The sequence below is a fragment of the Anguilla rostrata genome, chromosome 3 (genome assembly GCF_018555375.3).
Source record: "Anguilla rostrata isolate EN2019 chromosome 3, ASM1855537v3, whole genome shotgun sequence".
NCBI classification, from domain to species: domain Eukaryota; kingdom Metazoa; phylum Chordata; class Actinopteri; order Anguilliformes; family Anguillidae; genus Anguilla; species Anguilla rostrata.
The window spans coordinates 5,227,682-5,252,681 of NC_057935.1; the positions used below are offsets into that span (position 1 = coordinate 5,227,682).

The following is a 25,000-nucleotide window of genomic DNA, read 5'->3' on the forward strand; positions in this document are numbered from 1 at the left end:
TATTTTGGGATTCACAAATGGCTCACGCTGTCAGTTTGCCGAGTTTGGGTCAAACAGATGCTTCGTTAAAAAAAAGAAAAAAAAGAAACCTATTGCTACCTAGCTGGCAACTTTAAAGCCCTTTTTTTAAAAAAAATTTTATGCGTGAAAAAATAATGTCCAGTTCAGAGTTCAAACACCCCCCCCCCCCCCCTCTTCCCAAGAGTTCACTTTACTTCACTACACGGGCGGGGAGGTGGGATTTATTTATAAAAAAATAAAAATACTGTGGCCAGGTCAGCCCTGGGGAGCTGCAGGTGAGCTGGGACAGGTGAGCTGGAGCAGGGGAGCTGGATCAGGGGAGCTGGGACAGGTGAGCTGGAGCAGAGTCTGAGCCGGGCTGGACAGGTAGCTGGACAGTGCTCAGGGGCTGGGACAGGTGCTGACTGGCTGAGCAGACTGGAAAAAAGTTCTGGTGGCCCCAGCAAGTCTGGCCCCGCTTTGCCAGGTAACACTCCGTTCTCTACCCGTCTGTGAAATTTACCCACAATACCTGCGGCCGCCCCCGCCGGTACAGTACAGGTGTCCTCTGAACACTGTGAACAAGGTGTGTCAGGGCATGGCCTGGGGGAAGGGGGGCGGGAAGGGGGGCAGAAGGGGTGGAGGGGGAGGGGGAGGGGGAGGGCGGATATGCTTTGATCTTTTCAGTTGGCCCGATTTTTTTTTTCTTTCAATACAATCACTGGTTTTGTTTGATTTGTTTTTGGATTTGTTTTTTTTTCTGGACGGCAGAGTGACTTCAGCGGTGTTTGTAATGCCCGCAGAGCTTAAACAAAATATAAGAGAAGAAACCCTGCGAGCGTGTGGAGGCGGATTTGTCTTTGTTTGCCTGGGCTCGGCGTCAGCTGCAGTCGGCTGGGTTTATCTCTGCTTTCGTTTCGTCCGGGTTGGCTGCTTGAGCCTCTGATTTATTTCGGTTTTGGCCCGTTCAGGCTCAATAGTGCGACCCCCGGTGTTTTCGGTTTGTGGGTTTCACTTTTATGGGTATATTCATGTGTACAGTGTGTCTGTTTTTTTTTTTTCCCTCCAAATTTACAAAATATGAACACGTTTGCCGTTTCTTCCGTATCGACAAAACTAGAGCCAAAGACCTCGGAGTGAAATGAGATATTTCGCCGATATGGCTCCTTCCTCTGGGCCTGAAAGTGAGCGAACGTGTGTCTCTCAGACAGTATTGACACAGATCGAGTCAGAGCACGGGCCAGCCCGGCCAGCATTCGACCCTGGTTATTTGAATATTAACCGCGCAGACCCCGCTTTGGCTAAATCCCGTCGGTTGTGGCGGGGTGGGACGGGGCGGAGTGCGCGCTGGTTTCGGTCGGGGGAAGCCGGGTTTGGCTCCTTTCGTGTCTGTGCTTGGTTCTGTTTTTGTGTCCTCCCGGTGTTACCTGTTCCATGGTCTCAGTCACCTGAAACATCCTGATTAACTAGTCCAGGATACACGCCTCTCAGGCAGAACAGTGTGTACTTCCCTGTGTGTGTGTGCGTGCGTGAGGTGCTTAAGAGGTTATCGGAGATAAACACCAAAAAGGACATAAACATATACAAGGAGTGTTTGTCTTCCTGCGTGGAATGTCTGTGTGTGTGCATGTGTGTGTGTGTGTGTGCGTGCGAGAAATGTTTGTGAATGGGTGTTTATCTGCGATAAACACCAATCTTGGGAGAGACTCAAGTGCGTGTTTCTGTACGTGCGTGTGCGTTTGTGTGCTTGTGTTTGTGTGTGTGTGTGTGTGGGTCAGAAAACAGTTGCAGACAGAGGGGAGAGAGGAGGGAGAGAGAAAAGGGGAGAGAGGAGAGAGAGAAAGGGGGAGAGAGGAGAGAGAAAAGGGAGAGAGAGAGAAAGGGGAGAGGGTGGAGAGAGAGAGAAAGGGGGGAGGGTGGAGAGAGAGAGCAGGGGTCCCAGGGTCTCCAGGCAAGCTCCTCTCAGATCAACAGAAGTTGGATCAGATTACTAAAGTCTGAGAGAAGCCAGACACAACACTGCAGACACAGACAGGTCACTGTGGCCCCGCTGCCCTCTGAACACACTGCCCTCTGCACACACACACACACACACACACACACACACACACACTCACGCATGCACACGCGCGCACACATACACACACACACACACTCACGCATGCACACACGCGCATGCACACGCACACACACACACAAACACACGCGCATGCTTGCACACACACACACTCACGCATGCACACACGCGCACACCCACATACACACGCGCGCACACACACACACACTCACGCATGCACACACACACACTCACGCATGCACACACACACACACGCACAATACACACACGCACACGCGCGCATGCTTGCACACACACACACACACACACACTCACGCATGCTTGCACACACACACACACACACACACACACTCACGCATGCACACACACACACTCACGCATGCACACACACACACACACACTCACGCATGCATGCACACACACATTCACTCACACACACACACACACAAGCGCACACCCACATACACACGCGCACACATACACGCATGCACACGCACGCGCACACGTACACACACACATGCACACACACACACGGACACACATACACGCACACACACGCACGCACACACACACGTCCCCATCGGGCTCAGTATCAGTATCAGTTTCAGCTTGGTGTCTGAGTTAATGTTGATTTTCTCCTCTCCTTTGTATCGGCCATATAAGACGTCTGGAGCCCTAATCCAGCATAAAGTCCTGTGGCATCAAAGAGTCTCAGCAGCAGTAAGCAGTCTTCTGCCTCTGATTCATGAGTTAGTGTGTGTGTGTGTGTGTGTGTGCGTGTGTGTGTGTGTGCGTATGTATGTGTGTGTGTGTGTGCGTAGTGTGTGTGTGTGTGTATGTGCGTATATATGTGTGTGTGTGTGCGCGTGTGTGCATGTGTGTGCGTGCGTAAGTGTGTGTGTGCATGTGTGTGTGTGCATAAGTGTGTGTGTGTGTGCGTAAGTGTGTGTGCGTATATGTGTGTGTGTGTGTGTGCGTAAGTGTGTGTGCGTATATGTGTGTGTGTGTATGTGTGTGTGTATGTGCGTGTGTGTGTGTGTGCGTAAGTGTGTGTGTGTGTGTGCGTGCGTTAGTGTGTGTGCATATGTGTGTGTGTGTGTATATGTGTGTGTGTGTGTGTGTGCGTGTATGTGTGTGTGTGTGTGTGTGTGTGTAAGTGTGCGTGTGTGTGTGTGTGTGTGTGTGTGCATCTGTGTGTGTGTGTGTGTGCGTAAGTGTGTGTGTGTGTGTGTGCGTGCGTTAGTGTGTGTGCATATGTGTGTGTGTGCGTATATGCGTGTGTGTGTGTGCGTGTATGTGTGTGTGTGTGTGTGTGTGTGCGTAAGTGTGTTTATATACACATGGCCTCTTCAGTTCAGGGGGCCGCTGCAGAAGTACAACGCTTTGCTGAAAGTGTATAAAATATTTTAATGTGCACGTACCCATCCTACAACACGTCATATACAGGATATATACTTATCGAGCTCCTCATCAGCACTAATGCCAGAAAGGAAACATTAAACGAAATGCCTCACACCTTCAATTGTTAAAAGAATCTTTTTTTTTTTAATTGACCAGTGGGCCTGTCTCAGCACTAGTGTGCGTGCGTGTGTCTGGGGTACAGCTGCTAATTATGGGCAACACTGGATTTCAGAAAGACCTTTAGTGACAAAATGATATTCCGTTTAAACCTTTTTTTTTTTTAAAGAACTAAATCTTTCCTCTCGGTTAGTCCAGTTTGTAAACCCTCTGGGAATGCTGGGCAGGCACCTGATTGGTCGGGGGGGGGGGGTCGCCGTTGGCGATAAGGCGGGGCCTACCCTGCTGACCGAAGCCCTTCGTCCTCGGGCGATCCTGCGGCCCGAAATGCCGCCGGGCTGGCAGGGGCGGCGGGCGCTTAGCATTCTGCTGCTGATCTCGGGGCGCTTTATTGGGTGCTTTAAAAAGGGGGTTCCCCTCCCCCCCCATCCCTCTGTTCTGTGTCTTCGGTGCTCTGTCACCCAGTCACCACAATTTATTCCCTCTCTGACCCCCTCCGCACCCCCCCCCTCCCCGCCTCGCTCCCCTCCCCCCACTCTGTGTGCGTGCGTGCGACTCTGGCTCTGTTCTGCTTATGCCACAGTTCCATTGTGCTGTGTGTGTGCTGCTGACTTCAGCCCCGCCCCCGTTCTGAGCCTATATCGGAGATTGGCGGGTGGATGGACCAATCGGGGTGAATGGGTACTTGCACAGCAGTGTGGATTGTTGTGGTGTATGCGCAGTGAGGCACCAACACGTGCAGTATGACAGGTCAGGTGGTCCCTTGGATTAACAAGACGACCTTTATGATATCTGCTCAAAAATCTATATGTGTTGTGTTTGTACATGTTTTTGTGTGTGAGTATGTGTGCTTGATTATGAATGTTTGTGTGTGTGTGTGCATGTGTGCAAGAGAGCGGTTGAAAGTGTGTGCATGTGTGTGTGCGGGACAGCGAGTGAGAGGGTATGTGTGCGTGTGCGTACGAGTGAGTGTGTGCATATGTGCGTACGTGTGCGAGAGCGAGTAAGATAGTGTGCGTGCGTGTGTGTGTGTGTATGACAGAGTGTGTGTCTGTGTGTGTGCATGCAAGTGAGAGAGTGTGTGTGTGTGTGCATGCGAGTGAGAGACTGTGTGTGTGACTGAGAGACTGTGTGTGTGCGTGTGTGTGTGTGTATGCGAGTGAGAGTGTGTGTGTGTGACTGAGAGAGTGTGTGTGTGTGTGTGTGTGTGTGTGTGTGTGTGTATGTGAGTGAGAGTGTGTGTGTGTGACTGAGAGATGTGTGTGTGTGTGTGTGTGTGTGTGTATGCGAGTGAGAGTGTGTGTGTGTGTGTACGCCTGCGGGGTGTTCATGGTGACCGGAGTTGAGAGAGAGGCAGCAGACAGGCAGACAATGTGAGAGCTGTGTTTAAGCAGTCTGCCTCTTCCCCTCCCCCTCTCCCCCTCTGCCCCTCCCCCACGCCTCCTGCCTCTACCCCCCTCCCCCATCGGGGGCTCTGCGGAGCAGCGAAGGGGAGAGAGGCCTGCATCTCAATGATTGTGTGTGTGTGTGTGTGTGTGTGTGTGTGTGTGTGCGTGCGTGTGTGTGTGTGTGTGTGTGCGTGCATGTGTAGGCTTGTGTGCGTGCGTGTGTGCATGTTTGTTTGAGCTTATGTGTTTGAGAGTATGTGTGTGTGTGTGTTTGTGCGTGTCTTCGTGTGTGTTTCTGTGTGTTTGTTCATATCTGTATGAATGATGAGAGAACATGGTGTCTATGTGCAGAAATTTAGTTGAAATTATACCAAAATGTTTCTAATATAATTTCACATCAAATTGCTGAAATGTAGTGCTTGTAGTAATGCTGTGTAATTGTGGGTTGTTTGTGTGTGCGTGGAGTGAGCTTTAGGCTTTGTAATGTAGCGGTAGCATCGAAACGTTCGTTATATGTGTCCTGCAATTATATTTTAAGATCCAAATTTCAACGTTCAACATCTACACTGTTTGAAATGTTCTTTTTTGTGTGTGTATGTGGACTTGGAATACACGTGGAAGCACACGCTGCTCAGGCCTTGCAGCGCAGTGCACTTGCAGTGTCATGTGAAATATGGTCGTAATGCAGGACGGCTCCTCTTGCATTGTGATTGTTTGCTTTTGCATTGGGGGAGGGGGAGTGGGGGGGGGGGAGGGTTATAAAACGGTGATGATCTGGCAGCTTTGACAGCGCTCCCCTTCTCATAAATCCCAAACCAGAAATTTTTGTGTTTATGTGCTTTGTGGGGACCTGTAAAAAAAAAAAATTGAACTGGGTCCTTCATTGAATTTTTATTTTTTGTTTGTGTGTGTGTGTGAAATGACAGATGGCGCAGTGTGTCGCGTGTTCTGCACCGTGCACCACCCCCCATCCCAACCCCCCCGTGCCCCGCCCCGTCCCCGCTCGGCTGCGTCCGCTTGGCTCAGCTGCGCGTTTCTGTCAGTCACTGGAACACGGCGCAGTTTCTGCCCTAATGAGAGTTAAGCAGCGCTGCCCCCCCCGCCCCCCCAGCGCTGCAGTGTGATTCCACAGCTCCGGCTGCGCTCCGCCACCCCCCCCTTCACTCCCCGCCCCCCCCCAGCCCTCCACGAGGCCGTGTGCATCTGCGTCATGTCACTGAGTTCTTCAGTCCTGGAGTAACCCCCCCCACACTCTCCCCCCCCAGCGCATTCCACTCTCCTCCCTCTCCCTTCACTTGGTTCTACCAGTTCTGTGTGTCTCTGTTATATATGCACACACTCTCACACACATGCACACACACACATTACATTACATTACATTATAGGTATTTAGCTGACGCTCTTATCCAGAGCGACTTACAATAGAGTAACCAAACTCAGGATCAAGTCCGCTTAAGTCCATTGAACAACATGTAGACAAAAAGCCTTTACTATGATGCATACAATAAGGAGAAACAAGATAGTCTGAACAAAAATTTTTTTTTTTTTTTTATAGTTATGGGAGGGGGTTTAGGGAAGAGGAGAGAGGTACACAGAGAAGAGGTGCGTCTTGAGTTTCCGTTTGAAGGTGCTCAGACACTCTGCTGTTCTGACCTCCACTGGAAGATCGTTCCACCATCGTGGGGCCAGAACTGCAAAGAGTCGAGACCTTGTTGCTGCTCGTGTAGGGGGAGGAATCAGCCGCCCTGTAGTAGCCACACACACACACACACACACACACACACTCTAACACACGGACACACACACACACACACTCTAACACACGGACACACACACACACTCTCACACACATGCACACACACACACACTCTCACACACACACACACACACACACACTCTCACACACACTCTCACACATGCACACACACACACACACACACAGTCTCTCACACAGGCACACACACTCTCACACACATGCACACACACACGCACACACACACACTCTCACACACATGCACACACACACACACACACACACAAGCACACACACACACACGCACACACACACGCATGTGTTCACACCACTGTAGGCATATCAAAGTGGAAACAGTTCAGCTTACTGGATGCGATTGCAGGAACAATATCGTAATATCTCTCTGCTTCTGATCTCTCTCTCTCCTTTCTTTCACTTCATTTCCTCCCCCTTCTCTTCCTCTCTTTTGTCGACAACCCCCTCCTCCCCACCCCCCGCTCCCAGGAGAGTCCTGTGCAGCTGTTTGCCTGTGCGTACCTGTGCGCACGTGCGTGTGTGTGTGTGTGTGTGTGTGTGAGTGGGACCTGTCATGCGATGTAGTTAATGGCGCGTGTAATTAATGCTGGTCAGAGATCTGGCGCTGTGCTCTGTAGCGCGAAAGGGTGACGGTTTGCGACGGTGTGGGAATTCAGAGACGCTCCCTAGGCGGGTAGGGCTCTGGAGTGTGAATGTGTGTAAATGTTTAGCGGTTGTGTGTGTGTGTGTGTGTGTGTGTGTGATGTCGTGCATGCATGCGTGTGTGTCTGTGTTTATGTATGTAGCGTGTGTGTGCATGCGTGTGTGTGTGTGTGTGTGTGTGTCTGTGTGTGTGTGTGTGTATGTCGTGTGCATGCATGCGTGTGTGTCTGTGTTTTGTATGTAGTGTGTGTGTGCATGCGTGTGTGTGTGTGTTTGTGTGTGTGTGTGTGTGTGCGCGGAGTGTGTGTGTGTGTAGTGTATCTTCTTGAGCAGGGTTGGCCCAGCTGCACAGTCAGATGAAATGAGGCATAACTCAATCTGCCCCACACCTGTCTGTCTCATGGGAGGCACAACATGGACCACACACGCACACACACACACGCACGCGCGCACACCACACACACACACACACACACACACAACAACTGCGCCACGCACACGCACACACACACACGACACGACCACACACCACACACACACTCGACACACACACACACACACACACACTGCACACACACACACACACACACACACACACACAACGCACCACACGCACCACACACACACACACGACGCCACACACACACACAACACAACAACTACACACACGCACACACACACACACACACTCCGCACACACACACACACACACAAACACACACACACACACACACACATACACACACACGCACACACACACACTGCCGGAGCCAGCTGTGACAGCACGTATGGGGCAGAAATGCCGGTCCTGAGGCCAGCTGTCAGTCATTTGGCCGTGGGCGTGGTTGGGGGGGGCGGGGCCAGGGCGCCGGTAAAGTGGAGCCGAGAGCGGAGCGTGCCGGCAGAACCGGTTGGCGTGCGTCTCCGGGGGCGACGGGGTACACTTGCGTCTCCGGGGGCGACAGGGTACGCTTGTGTCTCCGGGGGCGACAGGGTACACTTGCGTAACCTTGGACAAGGGCGAGCTGCGGCTACGCTACGCGCGCTCGACCCGATTGCTGTGCGCGGGGGCAAAGGTCTCTCTCAGGAGAACAAGAGCACTGTGCGCGTGTGTGTGGTGTGGGGGGTGTGTGTGTGTGTGTGTGGTGTGTGTGCATACGTGTGTGTGGATACTGTGTGTGTGCGTGCGTGCGTGCGTGTGTGTGTGTGTGTGTGTGTGTGTGTGTGGATACTGTGTGTGTGTGTGTGTGTGTGTGTGTGTGCATGCATGGTGTGAAGTGCGTGTGCGTGCGTGCGTGCGTGGTGGTGTGTGTGTGTGTGTGTGTGTGAGTTGCGTGCTGCGTGCGTGCGTGTGCATACGTGTGTGTGTGGATACTGTGTGTGCGTGCGTGCCTGCGTGCGTGCGTGTGAAGTATGTGTGTGTGTGTGCGTGTGAAGTATGTGTGTGTGTGAGCAGCTGTGCAGGGCTGAATGAGCAGTAGCTGTTGTGCGTTAATCATCAGGACAGCCTCCGGGTGGCGCTCTGGGGGGAGGGCTGGGATCCTCAGAAAGAGCCTCTAACGCTCAGAAGTGGATTTAAATACCTTGTCAATCATTACTGAGAATTCAGGGCGCAGAGCCAGTTATGCAGTCATGCCTCAGAGCTGTGTGCTGTGCTGTGCTGCGCTGTGCTGTGCTGTGCTGTGCTGCGCTGTGCTGTGCTGTGCTGTGTTGTGTGCTGTGCTGTGCTGCGCTGCGCTGTGTTGTGTGCTGTGCTGTGCTGCGTTGTGTTGTGTTGTGATGTGATGTGTTGTCTTGTGTTGTTGTGCTGTCTTGTGCTGTTCTGTGTTGTGCTGTGTTGTCTTGTGTTGTGTTGTTGTGCTGTCCTATGCTGTGTTGTGCTGTGCTGTGTTGTCTTGTGTTGTGTTGTTGTGCTGTCCTGTGCTTGCTGTGCTGTGCAGTCCTGTGTTGTATTGTGCTGTGCTGTGCTGTGCTGTGCTATGCTGTGTTGTAGTACGCTGGCTGTAATGTTTGAATACTCACTCTTAGGCAGTGTTATGCGTTGTGTGCATTAATGCCTCTGGTGTAGAGAATGAGAGTGGCTCCAGGCTCAGGGCTGTGTGGGTAAAGGGTTTATGCTGCTTGGCTGATAGGCCTTTCTGAACGTTGCTGCTGCAGCACACACGTGCAGAGTTTTAGTCCACACACACACACACACACACACACACACACACAGCCTCTGTTTCCTGCGCATGAGTGTAATACGTGGTATGTGTGCGTGTGTCTGTTTGTGTTTGATATGCACACAGGTGTAATACGTGTGTGTGTGTGTACGTGTGTCTGTGTTTGTTTGTGTTTGACATGCACGCAAGTGTAATACATTTGCGTGTGTGTGTGTGTGTTTTTTGTTTCGGTTTTAATGCACGCGTGTTACATTGCGTGTGTGTGTGTGTGTGTGTTTTTACATGTATGCAGGTATAATACGTGTGTGTGTGCGTGTGTGTGTGTGTGTGGGTCTGTGTGTGTGTGTGTGTGTGTGTGTGTGTGTGTGTTACATGTATGCAGGTATAATACGTGTGTGTGTGCGTGTGGTCTGCAGATGGAATCTCTTGAGGGACAGAAATGAAATCCCTCTTTGTGTTTCTGGGTTTTACTGCGAACAGATGGATCTGCAGCAGGAAAGACTTGTTCATTCAGCCACAGCAGCCAAAACCCCCACAATTCAGTTCACTCAGCACCGCTGCCAGAAGTCCCATAATGCAATTCACTCAGCTCCAATGTCCAGAACTCCCATAATGCAGCTCACTGAACCATAGCAGCCAAAATTTCCACTGTGCAATTCAATCAGGCACTGTGTCCAGAACTCCCATAATGCATTGCAAATGGGCCACACTGGATCAAAACTCCCATAGTGTTGTTCAGTCACTGGTAACTGCCAAAATTCCCACAATACATTTCACTCATCGACAGCGTGCAAATATAATTTGAGGTATAATTCAGAAACTGCCTACTAGTGTTGATTTAGCACGTAGTTGATGTATTGTGCTGTTGTGTGGAGGCGTCTTTGTGCGTGGGTGTGTGTGTGTGTGTCACAGCCTGTCATGAGGTGTAGGTTTCTTGCTGCAGCAGATTCCTACTGCAGTAGCCAGGAGAACACACTGTTCCTGTGGCTGGTTTTCGGTGTTTCATTGTTCTCTGAGACACTCTGTGCTATGCTGGTGCTCTTTGCCACTCTGTGGTGCTCTGCCCCACTCTGTAATGTTCAGAGCCACTCTGTGATGCTCTGAGCCGCTCTATGGTCCAGTGTGCCAGTGTAGTGTTCTGTACTGCTCTGTGGTGCTCTGCTCTACTCTGTAGTGTTCTGAGCCGCTCTATGGTCCAGTGTGCCAGTGTAGTGTTCTGTACTGCTCTGTGGTGCTTTTCCCTACTCTGTAGTGTTCTGAGCCACTCTATGATGCTCTGAGCCGCTCTATGGTCCAGTGTGCCAGTGTAGTGTTCTGTACTGCTCTGTGGTGCTCTGCTCTACTCTGTAGTGTTCTATGATGCTCTGAGCCACTCTATGGACCTGTGTGCCAGTGTAGTGTTCTGTCCTGCTCTGTGGTGCTTTGCTCTACTCTATAGTGTTCTGAGCCGCTCTATGATGCTCTGAGCCGCTCTATGGTCCTGTGTGCCAGTGTAGTGTTCTGTACTGCTCTGTGGTGCTCTGCTCCGCTCTGTAGTGTTCTGAGCCGCTCTATGGTCCTGTGTGCCAGTGTAGTGTTATGTGCCGCTCTGTGGTGCTCTGAGCCACTCTGGTGGTCTGTGCTGCTCTGTGGTGCTCTGAGCCACTCTGGTGGTCTGTGCCGCTCTGTGGTATTCTGTGCTGTTCTTGGGTGCGCTGTGCCACTCTATGGTGGTCTGTCCCACTCTGAAGTGTTTTGCGCCGCTCTATGGTGCTCTTTACCACTCTGTGTTATTCTATGCTGCTCTGTGGTGCTCTAAGGCACTCTATGGTGTTCTGTGCCGCTCTGTAGTGTTTTGAGCCGCTCTATGGTGCTCTGTGCCACTCTGTGGTATTCTTTGCCACATCCTTGCCATCTGCCTGCTCTGCCAGCCTCTCCCTGTGGCACGGTGGGCGCTGCCTGGCCCACCCCGGCGTCGATGAGTGACAGACGTTTTGACTTTAAATATTCATGAAAGTGCATCGACTCCACAGAAGGAGATTTTACCACTGCGGCTCTGGGCTGTTTTCATTAGCCTCTGTCTGGACATGATTTATGTGGAGCCCTGTTTTTTTAATATGCCATTTATTTGTGTATTTAAATGCTATGCAGAGTAGTAGTGCAATGGCTTGAGTTCTGTGTGTGTGTGCGTGTGTGTGCATGTGTGTGTGATACTCTTTTAAAAAGATCTTTTTAAAAAAAAGTACTTTCATGTGACCTTTCTCCCGTACGTAAAGAAAAGTTCAGAAAACCAAACCCCAGTCCTGCTTCATTTCACATCTCCTCATCCCACCTCCCTCCCTCTCTTTCCCTCCCTCTCTCCCTCCCCCCTCTCCCCCTCCCTCCCTCCCTCCCTCCCCCTCCCTCTCTCCCTCCCTCCGTACACAGCCGCAGACAGACAGACAGACAGACAGACTGTGGGGGTTTGACTGTACATCACGTCTTCTTCTTCTTCTTATTCTGCGAACGAGAACTAAAAAAAAAAAAAACCCCCTCTGAGACGTTGGCAGCGCAGCGTGGAGCTCGTCTGAGCGTCCGTAGCGCGGCTGTGGGTGTTCCTGTGAAACACGTTGTGTCTCACGACTCTCAGGGCTGCTCTGCGAACGCCGCGTACAGGCGGAGAGAGAGTCTGAACAGAGACGGAACGCAGCTATTCAGAGCCAGCCGGTCATGTGACTGGGTGTGCGTTTGTGTGTGTGTGTGTGTGTGCGTTTGTGTATATGTGTGTGTGTGTGCGTATGTGTGTGTGTGTGTGCGTGCGCGTGCGTGTGTGTGGGTGTCTGTCTGTCTGTCTGTCTGGCTGGCTTCTGCTGACATGAGTCCTTCTTCTGACTCACCATTGACTAAGGACCCTCATGCAAAACAACTCCTCCAGACAAGCTCTGTCTCCCTCACGCCCACACACACACACACACTCTTTCACACATACTCTCTATCACTCATACACTCACACACACAAGCACACGTTCATGTATACATACACAAACACTCTCTCACACACACACTCACACACACACACACACACACATACACATACACACACAGAACAGACCGTACTGAACTGAAGTGTCTCTTTGTGCGGAGTTTGTGTTTGTGTCGAGTACCCGTGCTGTCGCTACCGCTGCGTAGCGTGGCGCGGCGTAGCGTGGCGTTGTTTCCGTGGCGATGACGGCTCTCCGTGTCACATGAGGGCAGCTGCGTGTGGGCGTAGACGCCGCACGCCCTGGCGGGGGCCGCCCGCTTGCGAGCGCCCAGATGGCGAGGCGATGTCGTAAGAGGTCAGCCACCCCAGGAGCACCTGGCGTTCCGCGGGCAGACGCGGCGTCAGGCTCCCCTCACCCTCGACCGCGAGCGCGTGTGTGTCTGTACGGTGTGTCTGTCGCTTTCCGCCTCCGTCACCCCCCCCCGCCCCCCCCAGCATATACCCCGTCTCTGTCTTTCTCTCTTTCCCCCCCCCTCCCCAACCCCCCTCTCTCTGTCCCTTACTCTCTGTCTGTCTCTCTCTCTCCCCCTACAACCCCCCTCTCTCTGTCCCTTACTCTCTGTCTGTCTCTCTCTCTCTCCCCCTAAAACCCCCTCTCTCTGTCCCTTACTCTCTGTCTGTGCCTCTCTCCTCTCCCCCTAAAACCCCCTCTCTCTGTCCCTTACTCTCTGTCTGTTCTCTCTCTCTCCCCCTAAACCCCCTCTCTCTGTCCCTTACTCTCTGTCTGTCTCTCTGTCCCTTACTCTCTGTCTGTCCCTCTCTCCCCCACCCACCCTCTCTCTGTCCCTTACTCTTTGTCTGTGCCTCTTCTCCCCCACCACCCCCTCTCTCTGTCCCTTCTCTCTGTCTGTCCCTCTCTCTCCCCCACCACCCCCCTCTCTCTGTCCCTTACTCTCTGTCTGTGCCTCTTTCTCTTGGTTTCTCTCCCCCCTCTCTCGTTCTCTCACTCTCCTCTCTTTCTCTCCCATCTCCATAACCCCCTTTCTCTGTCTGTCCCTCTCTCTCCCCCCACCACCCCACTCTCTCTGTCTGTCCCTCTCTCTCCCCCACCACCCACTCTCTCTGTCTGTGCCTCCCTCTCTCGTTCTCTAATTCCCCTCTCTCCTCTCTCACCACAACCCCTCTCTGTCTCTTTCTCTCTCCCCCCACCACCCCACTCTCTCTCTCTCTCTCTCTCCCTCTCCCCCTCCCCCCACCACCCCCTCTCTCTCTCTCTCTCTCCCCCACCACCCCACTCTCTCTCTCTCTATCCGTTGATAGATGCCGTTGATATGGGGGTTTTTTTTTTTTGTTTTTTGTTTTTGTTTGTTGAGTGGGTTCCCCTCCCACTCGTTAACCTTTGCGTTTAACTCTCACAGCGCAGTCACTGCAGTGACCTCTGACCTCTGGTATCTGAGAGATGAGAACCTGTTTGGTTCTGCATCAGTGTTGCTGCTTGTACTCTTACTTTCGTTTTTATTTTATCTATTTATTTATTTATTCGGTTTTTTTTTGTTTGTTTGTTTGTATCTCAACCTTCTCAGTCCTCAGCCTCTCTGCCAGCGTAGTCTCCACGCTCAGCTTTTAAATTATTATTATTATTATTTTTTTTACATTTTTCACGTTTTTTTAACCCTTGTTCATTTTCTGAACATAATGACTGAATGAAGTTCGATGCGATTGTACATACATATACAGAAATAGAGGTACAGTGGAGGTGAATTTTTGTTCTTTAGGGAACAAATTTGCCGAATGTACACTGAAAGTACAATAGTGTTCTATTGGGGTACTAGCGAGTACCTTTTTACACACAAAAGAGGTACAAATGAATTATGTACCGCCCCAGTGACAAGCGTTTGTACCTTTCTAGGCACTTTTTGTGACAGTGTAGGTCCTTTTCTCAATGCTCTGTGTAAGTTAGCGTGACGTCATACGATTGTGTTGCTGTGTGACTGTTACACCCTAAGCTATGGTTTGTTTCCTTTTATTGTAATGACAGACTACGTGTTCATATTAACGGCTCTTGGCACCGTCTCATCTCGATGAACCGCTCCTCTGTACCTCTCCGTCTGTGTTCCTGATCTGCTCACGACAACGTTAATCTTGCAGGCATCTTGCCACAATGACATTACGTTACAGGCATTTGTCCGTTGCTTTTATCCAGAGTGATTTTTTTTTTTTTTTTTTTTGCATTTCTACATCGTATCTATCTACACAGCTTGACATATACTGAACCAGTTCTGGTTAAATGCCTTGCTCAAACGGTGTGTCCCACTTGAGAATCGAACCTGCAACCTTTCGGCTATGGCCCCGGTTTCCCTGGGCACCGCACTGCACTGGCCGCCCGATTGGACGTTGCGGGTCACATGTCCACGAACGCGTACCAAACAAATCGATGAGTAATCCAGGACGGAGGTCTTGAATTATTTCCTCGGCTTTTAACCTGCGGAGACAGGGATCCTAGCAAAGACTCGACTGATCCTTTTGGGTCATGAGCCAAAATGGCGGACATTCTGAGTTAGCCTACATGCGCATGCACACGCATGTCGTACAGAGGGACAGGGCCCCAGGGATCATGGGACAGGCTGTGCATGATGGAGGAGGTGGAGATGCATCTCTCTTGTCGATAGGTCACGCAGATGTTCAGATAGGGGTCATTGCATGGGCAGGAGGAGGGAGGAGGGAGGAGGAAGGAAAGGTGAAGAGATTATAAAAGGGCAATGTGGCTGAGGAGGACTAGGGGGTTAGGGTTAAATACCACGGCATTAAGAAGTGGAACCACAACTTTTAATATCTGTCTAATCAGTGCGAGAGATGCAGATCTATACTTGGGGGAGTTGTGTGTGCGTATGTGTGTGTGTGTGTGTGTCTGTGTGTGCGTGCGTGTGTGGTGACTTTGATAGAACTACCTTTTTTCTGGTTGTTAGTTTGATTCCAGTGTCCTCCAAAGAGGACATGTTTTGGTCCTCAAAGTGCTTTTTATGTCTTTTCACCTCTGTGGCTAAAAGAAGAAAAATGAAAAACAAACGATTGATAATCAATAGCTATTAAAAGCAAATAATATTTTTCCTTTTTTTTTTATCCCGGCAATGGGATTCAGATCATTCATATTTACGCATTTGGCACTTTCCTTACACTGCTATTGTGACCTCACGTACACGTGTGTAAGATGTGCATTGGGCAAAAGGCTGTTCTCCTCTTACTGTGGTAATACTTACACAAGAACTCGGCGTGTGCCGTTGGAGCTGGGCGGAAGGTTGCCATTACACTACATTGTGTTAACGTTTTGTGGGGACCTGCTGACCTCATTATGCTGCACGTTGGGCAGAGCACTGACCCGTGGGGTGTGTGTGTGTTTACAGGACAGGGATGTGTACTTGTGGGGACCTACTGACCTCATAATGCTGTACACGTGTGTGTGTGTGTGTGTGTGTGTGTGTGTGAGCAGAGCACTGACCTGTGGGGTGTGTGTGTGTGTTACAGGATAAAGATGTGTACTTGTGGGGACCTGCTGACCTCATAATGCTGTACATTGGGCAGAGCACTGACCTGTGAGGTGTTTGTGTGTTTACAGGTCAAGGATGTGTACTTGTGGGGACCTGCTGACCTCATAATGCTGTACACATGCGTGTGTGAGCATAGCACTGACCTGTGGGGTGTGTGTGTGTTTACAGGACAGGGATGTGTACTTGTGGGGACCTGCTGACCTCATAATGCTGTACGCATGCGTGTGTGAGCATAGCACTGACCTGTGGGGTGTGTGTGTGTTTACAGGACAGGGATGTGTACTTGTGGGGACCTGCTGAGAGGGTAGATCCTGAGGCACCCTTCCTGCTCTTCGTCCCCGGAGACCTGCACAGGTGAGCCCGGGAGCTGCTGCCCTCTCTCCCTTTACAATCACTTCTGTGCCTGTGTCACATACTCACACACACACACACAGACACATACATTCATACACACACATACATTCATACATACACACACACACAAGCACACACAGGGACACATACATTCATACACACATGCACACACAGGGCTACATACATTCATACACACATGCACACACAGGGATACATACACACACACACACACGTTCTCACTCTCACACACACACACACACATACACATACATTCATACATACACACACACAGGGACACATACATTCATACATACACACACACACACAGGCACACACAGGGACACATACATTCATACATACACACACACACAGGCACACACAGGGACACATACATTCATACATACTCACACACGCCCGCATGTACAAACACACACACCCACACACAAACGCACAGGAACACACACACACACACAAACGCACACAGACATGTCCTCTCACGCAGGTATGTGCACATGCCCACACACTTGCGCTGCTAGCTGAGTTCAGAATCCTTTGGTGGAGCTGAACTGCTCTTTTGGCAAAGGGTGCGCTTCTGTTAGTACTGCTGCTCTGAAGACAAAAGAAATGCAGTAAAAATGATACCTGTCTAATACTCATAATAAGACAGGTGCTGTACAGCTGCTATTTTGTAATTATAAATCTAATACATATGTTCTTGATGGCTATATATAAACTACATATATGTGTATGTACTTGCGTGTATGTACAGTTGAATTTTTAAGTAGCAAAGAAAATGACAGGTCACTTAAAGCCTGAACTTAAAGCTCCTGTGAGTGCATTACAAGACTCCAGCGTTGAGCGTAGGTGTTAGCGTACTGTACCTACCTGTTCAGGTGAATTTTGCCTTCATTTACCGCCATTGGCCGACAAACCCAGGAGGAATCACCTGTGCCAGTCTGACACTCCCGCGAAACGGGAGAAAACTTGGAAAGGCGTCGCGCACAAACACTCACACACACACACACACACACACACACACACACCACTCCCAAACGGCTTTGGGTTTAAGCACCCATTCAAGATAAAGGACTCTTGTGTCAAAGAAAACGTACACATATTAAGCACGCACACCTGCTGAGGTGGGGAGGGGGCAGTGAGTGACGTTCCGATTTGGGGAGGGGAAGAGGGCAGGGGAGAGGGAGGGAGGGATAGGAGGACTGAGAAGAGTGTGATGGGGAGGACGATAAGGAGAGAGGAGGAGTGTGAGTAAGTAGTAGAAGTGGGTAGGGTTTGAAGAGAGAGAGCAGAACAGAACAGGAGTGTCTTTGTGAGGGGAGTGTGGGGGGGTAGCTCGTGTAATAATGTGTCAGCCAGTCCTACACCCCAACACACACACACACACACACACACACACCAAACCTCCAGGGATTGAGTCATCACCATAACATCCCCTCCCTCAAGCGATGTTGTTGGTGTTGTGGATCTGAAGGGTTTAATTAACGTTCATTACTATGTTCACACACTGTACTCTGACTTTTCATGACTAACGTGTTTGTGTGTATACATTTGAGTTTGTGAAAGGTGTAATGTGAGAAATGGAAAACAATAATGTGTGTGGGCCTGTGTGCGTGCGTGCTTGGGTGCGCGAGTGTGAGTGTGTGTGTGTGTGTGTGTGTGTGTGTGCACGTGCTAGCGTGTGTGAGACGTACTGCCAGTGTGTGTATTGGATAAGATTGCAAGCTGCTGGATGTTGTGAATTCTGAGTCAGCATTTTAACACCGTTGCTATTATTAAACGCCGCTAACTCTTCATACCTTCCGTGTTCTGAACTGTAACATCACTGGAGAATCAGGGCCAGATGTCCAATTCTAATGGTGAATCAGACCTACTTCCTAATACAAACAGATGAATCAGTAGTGCTTCTAACTGGCGAATGCGCAAATCAATTCATTTTTAAAAGTTTGAAGGTAACTGAATAACTGAACTGGGAGAACCATGAACGTCTCCTGTGATGATTGATTATTGAATAATCATAGGAACTAGCTAGCTGCCAGAGCCTGAACTTCAGAATCAATCAGTGTCAGGGTCAAATACATTTTTTTATTATTAATCATTCAGCCCAGGAAATAAATGGTAATTGATTTCCTGAATTTGGCTTTACTGAAAATATAATTGACCCCAAACACTGGGACCAGCTGGGGTGAAGGATCAACCGTAGAGCGTATATGTACGTACTGTAAAATGTCTGGCTGAATTTCTCCTGGCTGTTTGACGAAATGGCTGCTTTTGTAGCTTTAGCCCCTGTTCTCGTTTTGCGTTTTTGAGGTACTCCGTACTCCGCGCGCAGTTCTGTGTCGAGCAGAATGTGGCTGGACGTGAGCAGATTGAGATTACCCCGAGCGACAGGACAGCGTTGTCTCTTAGCGCAGCGAGCTAACGAGCTAACGAGCTCAGCCTCGGTCATGTGACACACGGCCGCGAGCTGAGCTGCTCCCCGTCACTCACGATTACTTCAGACTCCCTGGAGCCTGCGTTGTGTCTTTGACTGTGTGTGTGTGTGTGTGTGTGTGGTGTGTGTGTGTGTGTGTGTGTGTGTGTAGGTGGGGGGCTGGATTGGGGTGTGTGTGTGTGTGTGTATGTGGGGGGCTGGATAGTGTGTGTGTGTGTGTGTGTGGTGGGGGGCGGAAGTGTGTGTGTGTGTGTGTGTGTGTGTGCAGGTGGGGGGCTGGATGGTGTGTGTGTGTGTGTGTGTGTGTAGGTGGGGGGGCGGGATGTGTGTGTGTGTGTGTGTGTGCGGTGTGTGGTGGGGATGGGGGCTGGATTGGTGTGTGTGTGTGCACGTGTGTGTGTTGGTGGTGGGGGGCTGGATTGCGTGTGTGTGTGTGTGTGTTGGTGGGTGGGGGCTGGATTGTGCGTGTGTGTGTGTGTGTGTGTTGGTGGGTGGGGGCTGGATGTGTGGCTGTGTGTGTGTGTGTTGGTGGGTGGGGGCTGGATAGTGCGGTATGTGTGTGTGTGTGTGGGTGGGGGGCTGGATAGTGCGTATGTGTGTGTTGGTGGGTGGGGGGCTGGATAGTGCGTATGTGTGTGTTGGTGGGTGGGGGGCTGGATTGTGCGTATGTGTGTGTTGGTGGGTGGGGGTCTGGATAGTGCGTATTGTGTGTGTTGGTGGGGGGGGTGGATGCGATGTGTGGGGGGATGTGTGTGTGTGTGTGTGTGTGTGTGTGTGGGTACTGGCAGTAGGAGGATGTGTCACTGGTACAGACAGTGGCTCTCCCCCTCTGGCCTCTCTGTCAGACAGTCGGTCAGCCTTCGAACCCTGGGACAGAGGGCTGGTGTGAGTGAGTCACACCTAGGTACACTGCCGAAAGTGTCTGAGACACACACACACACACACACAGTGACACCTTTACTGTACATCCCTGCTTCACTTTCACTTTTCTACTCTGTTAATTTGGGCCTTTTTACTTTCATTATCGGCCCTTTTTATTATTTAATCTCTCAGTAACCCATGAAATGACTGGATTGAATTACTTGATACGTACTCGTTAGCTACTGCTAATTTTTATTCAAACGCATGAATGCTTTAAAGAAAAACATAAAATATTCTGTAATCCTGTCCAACGCTTCCTTCCTGTCTAAGGAAGTAACTATGGGATAATATCCAGCGGATTATTTATAGCTGTGTTTGACAGAACATTGTGTTTCGGATGGTGTCAGATCGGGATTATAAATAGTCTGGTTGGCAGAACGAACGGATTTCATCGTGATCCGCGCTAGAACAGTCACGAGTCCACCTTAAATACGCGCAGCGGAACGACGGAACAGCGGGACGAACTTTTCGGTGCCAGTTTGCGCTGTCAGGGAATTCCGACCGTGCGAGGAGGGGCACACACAGTGACGTCAGCGAATGAGGAGGAAGGAGGGCGGTTCTGGAACGGAGGCAGACCTTTGCGTGCGGTGACATCATCCGGTGCGCGCTGTGTGAGCCAAACAGCTTGTCCCTTTAAAAACTCAAGAGCGCAGCTCAGCGCAATTCGATCCACAGCTCGGAGAGCGAGAGACTATAGGCTAGACGGGGAAAAAAGGGGAAAGACGAGGCAGCGAAAGCGATCGCGACAGCACAGCCCCATTGATTACAAAGCCGTCTCGCTCCCTTGTTTGTCAACTATTTTAGGTTACTAGCGATCTGAAGGGAAGAAGGGATTCAACATAGCAACCTTATTATCGATCTTCGTTGGTTTCCACTGTTGTGCGGGTAGCTTAAACCCGTTTCCCTGGAGCAAGAAGCGGGAGCGATTACCGACAGTGCCCCGGCAACGCGAGCAGAAGCACAGCAAGAATAAACTACTCGTTCCGCCGGTACATGCTGGAATACTCTCAAACCATTGTATTTGTCCGGTTCTAGTGGTCTATTGTGCTTTTTCGGGGGGAATTTTGCGATGGTATATCGTTAAAAAGCCTTCGTTTTTTTTACTTTTGATTTGTGAACCTTCTTTTTTCCTGAATCCCGGGGCTTTTAAATCGAAGATGGATTTCGTACCCGACTGAACGATTACATGTGTAGTTTGATGTAACTGGTCCTATAATAGAAGGCGGATTTACTGCTGAATGTATCTCCATTATGTTAACGTGATACTTGATCGTGTCTTTTCTTCGGTCAGTTGCCTATTTATATTTAGTTTATATCGTCGTTGTTCAACAGAGAATTCTCCTTGGTGAAACGCGGAGTGAGGAATACCGACGGTGAAGACTCGTGCTGTAGCCTACTTGTAAGACGAGTTCTTACAGTTTTGATAAGGTAAGTCGGCTTTCTGAACTCGCTGTTCTTGAGTCCTCGCTGTATTATTGTCTCCATTGATTCTGTAGAGAAAGATATGAGGAACACGCTAAGGATTCAGCTCGGCTGTAGCCGGGTGTATTTGAAACAACTGATCGTGTAGTAACAGCAAAGTAGGCTTCTGTAACCGGAAGACGCACTCGCGTCTGTTGTTAACTCTTTGAGCGTCACGCAAGCTGGAAAAACTAGCAAGCTACCAAATAGAATTAATTTTGGATGTCTTGGCTTCTGCCATTCGGCTAATCTGTGATGTGACCTGCTTTGAATTAGACCTACTCCAGACTTCCTATAATGAAACTTTATTTGTTTTATTTTATTTTTGGCTTAAACTTGTAATTCGTCACTCGCACAGTAGCCTAGCTGCAATTTGTGTGTAAGCCCCGGAGGACTTTCCCAGTCAAATACCAGAGTGTGGTTCTTCAAACACGGAAACCCACGTGTCGTCCGTGGGAGGGGAAGGATGGGAGGAGTTTAGAGAGAAAGAACTGGCTTGTGTAACACGATCCCACGCCTTTGTCTGTGGGAGTGGTCGAGGCAGGGTGCGCGACTGGGCTGTCCTTTTAAACAGAACGAATTGCCGGAGTCCGTACAATGGGATATAGAGAGGAAGTCGTTCTACATCACGGGTTGGGGGTGGGGTGTTTTTGTGTGCGGCTTTTCTCATAAATACATTTAGCCAGAAAAACACAGGGGGGAAAATTCGCTTCCAAGAACACCCCAATAGAAACGTGAAGTACTTGGAACATTACGAGAACAGTCTTGTCCCAGAATACATACGTATGGTAGATTTTATGTTCCAAGCGCGATCGATGTTTCAAAGTGTAGCCTCGAGGATGTCATAAACCCCTTGGTGTGTCTACGACCTGAGGTGCGGGACTGGGGGTGGGGGGCGAGAAACACCCCTTTGATAATATACTTCCGTACGCTTGATTTATTGCCCGATTGACATGGAAACCCAAACGACGTGTTTGTTTTTCTTTGAAGACCTGGGGGAGATTGTGTTGTAGGGCGGTGTCGTCCGTCTGTGGCAGTAATTCGCCGGTCTCTTGTTGCTGGTGTTTGAAATGCCCGCCCTTGATGTGAACGCTAAGCATCGCCCGCCTTCGCGCTGTGACGAAATGTAATTTTAAAGCTACACATACCTTAACATCGCATTTTCTGTTTACAGTGCTGTGTCAGTGTCCATCATATTTAGCTGGTGGTCGGTTTCTGAAACACCATTAATGATTTTACCGATGCTTTCAGCAAAAATACGACCTTATGCCCCATATAGTTTTTTAGTCCAATTAATCATTATAAAATGTCTCATCCAATGTAGATCCCCTTCCACCTGTAGACAAGTTAGATTTTTATTTAATTTTTTTTGTTGATACTAACAGAAAGTTAGACTTATCTGAAGCTCTGTAACTTATGATGTTCCAGCTGTTGTGGTGGGTCTGTCAGTTTGTCGTCTTCTGTGTCAGTGGGGGAGTTGATGCAGTTTTGTTTGGACAGTTGGTCCGTGTGTCGGCTGGACGGAGGTTGGTGAAGACGTAGGTGCTCGGTGTTAAAAGCCTATATGTACATGAGTAAATCCGTGTGACGACGTGCTGCGTGTGCGATCAGTGGGCACTGTGTACTGGGTAGTCACAGTATATGAGATGTAACAGGTGTTCAGTGATGGGCATTCTGGTTAGTCAACTGGCACCACACTTGCCTTAAATCTGTGATTTAAGGGTCTAGCTGCTTTGTTTTAAAAAGGAAAGAAAGAAAGAAGGAAGGAAGAAGAGAGAAATAAAAACGTGGCCAGTGTTGTCTTTCTTCACTGGGTCCTGCCTCCGCGGACACTTAACAGTTACGTTCTCATGACGTGCTCAAGTTTGTCTGGGGAGAGTTTCCCACACCTTTCTTTTCAACAGGGGTTGATTTAAAACTCGAGTGTTGATCAGACCGCGGCTGGCGTGGGTCGCACGTACGCGTAATGAGTTAAAGCACTTCTCATCAAGCGGCGATGCGTGTGAAGTTCCGTCGTGTTTTCTAGGAGAGAAACTCACGAGATGAGGAAATCGTAGTTTCTGAAGTACAAAAAAAAAAAAAAAAAAACATTTAGTGGAAAGGGTTACGTTTCTGTGAATTAGGGGAGGAAGGGTGATGGTTACACTGACTAATCAGAAGCTCAAAACAGGCAAGGTCATTCATGGACAAAATTATGCTGTAGCCTTATTCTTATCAGGGCTATACGCTACACAGATGACCTTGGAACACTTTGAGCGGGATTGCCTGTGAAAACTAGTCTGGATTGTACATGTATTGCGATTCGTAATAGTCACTCTGTTTTATAATTTATGCGGTTGATAGCGTGTACGCGTGAGGTTAATTGTTGTTTCTGCAGTGCGTTACGGTGTCTGAGTTTGAATTTTATGGCGGTTGGTTTGAGTTTATTATAATTTCTGCGCTTTCGCGGTTTGTCATCTCGTGCACCCCTGAAGCCGGCCGGCTCTCTGGTTAGCTTGTCAGAGTCCCGCGGCAGCGCGTGTGTCTTTGGCCCCGTCCCCAGCGTTTGTGTTGGTTTGTGGCCCGCGAGGATGACGATGACGACGACGACGACGAAGGGGGTTGAAAGGGACGGTCTTTGTGAGTCATGCGACGGGACGCACAGGAAAGACGGCGGCGGCTGTTTTGGGTTTTTTTTCGACATTTGGTCACGCTCTATTCTTAGTCACGTTCCCTGACCTCAGCGCTTTTGGCTGGGACCTCGGTCGAGGTTCACAGCGCTCCAGCCCCGGGCTGCTCTGACCACAGATGGACCCGCATCGAAGTGTTTTTTTTTTTTTTTTTTTGTTTGTTTTGTTTTTTTTAATGAGCCCGGAGGACCGGTGCAGGCACGCACGCGGCAGCGCACGGTGAAATGATATTTACTCCGGCCCGGCGGTTCTGTGGTACCCGAGCCGGGTCTGTTCGGTGCGATCCGGTAGAGTTACCGTCACTCCCTGATGTTGTTTTCCCAATTTCTCCCGAAGCCCAACATTCTGCCCTATTTATTTTTATTTTTTTTTAACATTCAAACCCTCCAGTTCCTGGAATGGGGGTGGGGAGGGGGGTAGAACAAGGTGCATCTTCCCCCCCCCCCCATATTTTTTTTATTTTCTCTTTCTAAACCACACTCAAGGCTCTGACCAGTGCCATGGTAGCGGTTGCCAAGGGAACTGAGGCTGGCCGCTGCAGCCCTGTTATTTTGGTGCGAGCGCTCGTTCCCCAAATTCAGGGAAATGTGGGGATGCAGCTGGTGAGCAGGGGGGAGAAACTTCCAGAAGGAAATCTGGGCCGACTTTCCTTGCCGTGTCTCGAGACGCGGGGACGTTCTGACGTCTTCCGAAGTTCTGTTTGTTGGATATTGGGCCCCCCCCCCTTCCCTTAGGTGTATTCTTGTAACTCAGCAGAGGAGGGGTGGGGGGTTTCAGGGGGTGGGTGTTTCGCAGGTTTCTGAGGACCGGTCTGTCTCGTGTTGGGTCTTATGTTGCCGCCGCAGTAGAGGACCCACACACACACACACACTCGCGCACGCAGAAACACACACCCGCGCACGCGGACACACACACCCGCGCACACACACACTCGCACATGCGGGGACACACACTTGCACACGCGGACACACACTCGCATACATGCACACACACACTCGCACGCACGGACACACACACTCGCGCACGCGGACACGCCGTGATTCACACTGCCGTTCACCAGTCTCACACACTTTCACATTCATTT

General features: G+C 50.1%; 1 protein-coding gene across 1 annotated transcript in view; it reads left to right on the forward strand.

Moving 5' to 3' along the window:
• Positions 1–25,000, forward strand: part of LOC135249700 (lysine-specific demethylase 6B-like) — an 85,390-nt gene that overhangs the window by 50,896 nt on the left and 9,494 nt on the right. Inside the window, exons 3-4 of the mRNA XM_064325218.1 lie at positions 16,331–16,416; positions 21,119–21,214. The gene's annotated coding sequence lies outside the window, so the exon portion shown is untranslated. The remainder of the gene's footprint in view (positions 1–16,330; positions 16,417–21,118; positions 21,215–25,000) is intronic.